General features: G+C 40.4%; 1 pseudogene; it reads right to left on the reverse strand.

The window, feature by feature from the left end:
- Positions 1 to 594: 594 nt before the first annotated feature.
- LOC126032494 (cofilin-1-like) lies at positions 595 to 1,095 on the reverse strand (annotated as a pseudogene).
- Between the last annotated feature and the right edge of the window lie 4,043 nt (positions 1,096 to 5,138).

Here is a 5,138-nt window from a genome sequence, read left to right on the forward strand (position 1 = left end):
AGACCAAGTAAACAGGGAGGGGGCTGAGACACAAAAAGGCGTCATGGCCACATTCCACTTACATACAGAACTAAACAAAGGACAGCGGTCACTATTGTGGTTAGAGCTGACAATATGGGAATGAGGGGGTAGTTAAAAATACAGGTCCTGGGGCTGGAGCAATAGCACACAGGATAGGGCAATTGCCTTGTACATAATTGACCCCGGTTTAATCTCCAGCATACTACATGGTCTCTGAACCTGCCAGAAGTGATTCTTGAGAGCAGAGCCAATAGTAACCCCTGCACACAGCCGGGTGTGGTCCAAAAGATAAAACAAAAGTACAAGTTCCCCAAAACTGAGGTGCCTGGGAGGAACTTGGTCTACTTCACCCAGAGGAATCAGATCAAAAAGCAGTTTAGGAAGGCCAAAAGTATTGGAGAGAAGGGGAAGAGGAATGTCCATGGGAAGGCTCTTTGGCAACTGGGTTAAGAGATTGGCATCCCCCTTCTGGGATCCCCAAGCTCCTCCTGTCTGGCAGGAAGGGGGCAGCCTGCAACCCCCATAGGCAGGTCTAGGGCTGCCAGATGCTCCATGCAGAGGACGGGAGGAAGCTCATAAAGATTTGACCTCCAGAGAGATGATGCCGCTGTCTCCCATGTTCTCTTAACCAGGGTGCCTTGGTCCTTGGCCTCATAGCACTTCGCTTGTAATTCGTGCTTGATTCCTGTCAGCTTCTTGTTGATGGCATTCTTGAAACTGGAGTAGAATATTTTGCTCTTAAGGAGTGTGGACTCAGTGGCCAGAAGATGAACACCAGGTCTTCCTTCTGTCTCTCCTTGGTCTCTTAAGTGACGTCATAGAGGGAGAGGGCATGGCAACAGTCCTTGTCGGGCAGCATCTTGGCAAAGGTAGCATAGGGGTCATCTATAGTCTGGCCCACATCGCCCACCAGGATCTCCTTGCCCTTCTCCAGGATGATGCTCTTCTTGTCTGGCCCAGGAAAAAATAGAACTGCCTTCTTGCCTTTTCACCTCCTCTAGTGCAGATTACTTGAACCTTCATGTCATTGAACACCTTGATAAGGCCATCAGAGACAGCCACGCCGGAAGCCATGTTTCCAAAGGCAAAAAGGAGACAGTAAGGAGACCCCAAGAACATGAGAGTACCACAGCTGTCGGAATCAGACTGAACTCAGCTTTAATTTCTTACATGTGGTTATCCAATTGTTCTTCACCATTTGTTGCAGATGCTTTCTTTATTTCATTTTACGTTCTCAGTTCCTTTGTCAAAAATTATGCACACCACTGTTCATTGCTGCACTCAGTACAATATCTAAGAGTGGAACCAATCTAGATGTTCAGCAACAGATGAGCTGATCATGAAAATGTGGTACATATATCCAATGGAGTACTACATAGCTCTAAGGAATGATATAATCATGCAATTTGCTGCAATGTGGATGAAACTGGAAGACTCATGTTTTGAAGTAAGCCAGAATAAGAAGGATAAGTACAGGATGATTTCAGTTATATGTGGTGTTTAGAATAACTACATGATAAAATGCAATGATTTGAGTGGGTTGCTTTCTAGAACACTCTTTGACCTTGAGTATAAGTGAGGAGAAGGAAAGGAATAAATAGCAGAGGTGAAAGACATGTGGAATAATGGAGGACAAGGCTAAGGGGATTCAGGTACTTTTGGTGGTGTTAAGAAAAGACAAAACTAAATATCCAAACCACACAGTTAACAACACTGAAATCAGGAGATCCTTTTGTGAACCAAAAGGTTGTGAGCTTCAAAACGTTCCTGTTATTATGGCAGGCTTGGCGGTGGAGGAGAAGGAAGCATAGGATAGACTGAGAGAACATCAGTGGAGGGAAGTTGGCATTGGTGGTGGGATTGAAGCGGAAACATTTTATGCCTAAAATTCAACTATGAAAAACTGTAAGCCACAATGCTTTAAATGATTTTTAAAAGGAAACATTTGATGAAACAAGTATATTCAGATTACATGTTTCCAAGTTTCAGCGGGGAGAAAGGGAGTCTGAAAATTCAAAACAGAGCAGGTTTTGCCCCCTTTCTCTCTCAGGGAAAAGAACCACTAGTGTGAACCTGTCCAGAGAGAGGAAACCAGTTAAAATGGCAATGATAACTCAAAGAACTGGTATGTATGCTTTGTATGTGATAGGCTTGAATCCCCTGCTCAGGTCCCCGACAGAGTACTGAAAAGATGTATCACTGCTGTAGGTGGCACCAATCTTTCCCAACACAAAAATAAACCAGCATGAGGAGGAGGATGGGTAAGCAGAGAGGGACAAACTCAGGTAGCATTCTAGAAGTTCATGCTGATTGTGGAGAAAACTTAAAAGCCTAGAAGCCTAATTTATCTGATAGCCGAGGATCAGGATGGATTACTCAAAACAAGTTAGATCTGAGTTTAGGGTGGAGATGAGTCCAGGCAGAGGAGGGTTAGGGACTTTATGCAGAGTGACTCACACACAACCAGCAACAGATTTCTTCAGTGGACTGATCCAGAAATTGGGTCCCACCTAGCATGCCTACGAGACATAGCTTTAAGAATCCAGAGAGTAATAGCCTGATTCTAGACACACTTCTGTACTCACAAACTATGGCAAACTTCTTTTCCCACTCCTGAGGGGGGGGACAGCCCTATCAAGAAATTAACTTATTTAATAAGTTTTATTTATTTAATAAGTTTTATTTAAATAAACTTATTTAATGATTAACTCCAAAGAAGCAGTGTTGAACTAGAAGAGTCTGACTCCTTTAATCAACTTCTTTTGTTCCGTGCAAGATGGAAAAATATTCCATGCAAGACCCCTCACACACAGATAAATGCATCACACAAATTAAGGTCATATAAAAACATTTATAGCAGAAAATAGTCAGATTTTCTTAAAATCCACAAATAGGAATGTACTAACCATTTAGACTTCTCTACTTATTCAAAGCTAGAATACAATTTGGTCTTAAGCAGTGACTTTAAAATGCTTTTCATCTTTCCTCACAATTCAGAATATATATACTTAATGTATTTCTGAACCAAAATTTTTTTGTTTTGTTATTTTGGGGGGGGCATAACCAGTGATGACACCAGGCTTTGAGCTCAGAAATGGCTCCTGGCTAGGGGGACCATATGGGACACCAGAGATGGAACCCAGGTCTGTTCTGAGTTGGCCTCATGGAAGACAAATGCTGTTCCACTGTGTTATCACTCCGGTCTCTGAACCAAGATCTTATAAAGTCAAACTTGTTTTTACTATATGTTATGTACTCTTTTGTATTCTACTTTGTACTTTAAATAAATACATGTATGCCCTATTACATTGATTTTTAATATATGATATCATGTAACAGGGAAGAGTAGAATGGTACAAATGTCAAGCATGAGATCCAATGACACAAATATTTTAAGGATTATTATTATTATTATTATTATTATTATTATTATTGCTTTTCCTTTTTGCCTCTGTAGTGTCCTATTCTGTTAATCCAACTTTTCAAGTCAGGAATCATGTCTTTGCCTCAAGCAAACTTCACATATCAGCTGTCAGATATTCTGATTGGTCACACATAGGTCATGTGCACACCCCTAAACGAATCACAAGGTCTGGGGAGATAAGTAAATCTAATTTCTCTCTGCTATCAAACTTTGGCTTGGGTTTTCAACTGTGGATGACAGTCCTTTCAGACTCACTCACATGATACTGGGGGAAAGTGGAACACTATTATTAGAATACCAGGGAGGAATTTTGCTCAAGCCAAGAAAAAAGCAGGCTAGACATACAGTATGTGTATAAATATAAAGATAGCCTTTTATAAATCACTCCCTTATCAATAAAGTAAGCAAATTTTAGCACCAGATTTTATGACCAGCGAGAATTATTTCCTGGATTTTCCCTGGCTTCAAGAGAGTTATGATTGCCAAATAGCTAAATTCTAGATGGAAGAAGAGTGTATGTCAAACTCAAGAGTTACTGACTCCTCGGCTGGAGAGAGTATAGGAAGAGGTTAAAACACTGCATAGCTCACAGAGGCCAGCTCTCCATTTCAACTCCCCAAACATTTAGGGGATTATCTATGGTCCCCAAGCACTGCCAGGGGGCACTGCTGAGCAGAGAGACAGGAAGAGCATCTGAGCACTGGTAAGTGTAGTCCAAAAAGTAGCATAGAGGTAGGCAGTTTGCTTTGAATGCAGAATGATGGTGGTTTGAATCCTGACATCCCATATGGTTCCTGAGCCTGCCTGGAGCGATTTCTGAGCATAGAGCCAGGAGTAACCCTTGAGCGCTGCCGGGTGTGCTCCAAAAACAAAACAAACAAACAAAAAAACAAAAAAAAAACAAAAACCCAACCAAAAGACAAAAAAAAGGATTTCAGAATTCCCCCCAAAATGAAGGGCAGGAGTAAACAAAATGACTAGGGTAGAACATTCTTATTGCATGTGTTCTATTTTTGGTACTTCCAAAAACAAACAAATTTTAGATTTTTTAAAAATTAAACTAAACTAGAATAAGCATGCAGAGCTTCACATTCTCTAGGTGCAATTCAAGTAGAAAAGTCATTAAGAGAAAGATAAACATCATATAAGATAAAATAAGCAATTGGAGAAACAATAACAAAATATTGATATCAAGAACTAGTTTTCTTCCTGTCTTTGACTACAAAGAGGACACAGGATAAGTAGAGATAGGGTTGTTGTTATTGTACAGGATGAGTGGCTAAAAACAGAATGAAGTCTCTTGAGGGCTAGACTCTGATTTGTGAGGCTAAGACATGTGACTCATTTGCTGTAGACAAGTATGACTTTGAGTTCATTTTTCATGTTGCATATTAAAAGTGTCTATGATGCCAAGTTCCCTAGTTGATGTCCTCAAACAATTCACAGCAGGTGTTTACAAGCCAAAGTCAAAGGTATAGTCTGTATTCTCAAGACACAGGAAGATTAGTGGAGTCAGTAACATCAGTCCTTAGATTACTAATATATAGGCTATTTGAAAAGGAGGAACTTTAAAAATAAAAGGGGCCTTTAGCAGAAATTAACAGCTTTCAAAAAATTCCTTTTGATTTACACACTTTAAGAGTGACAATACCTTTCAAAACATTCTGAGAGTAGGAAGATAGAAGTAACATAA

This window comes from Suncus etruscus, chromosome 16 (genome assembly GCF_024139225.1).
Source record: "Suncus etruscus isolate mSunEtr1 chromosome 16, mSunEtr1.pri.cur, whole genome shotgun sequence".
NCBI lineage: Eukaryota > Metazoa > Chordata > Mammalia > Eulipotyphla > Soricidae > Suncus > Suncus etruscus.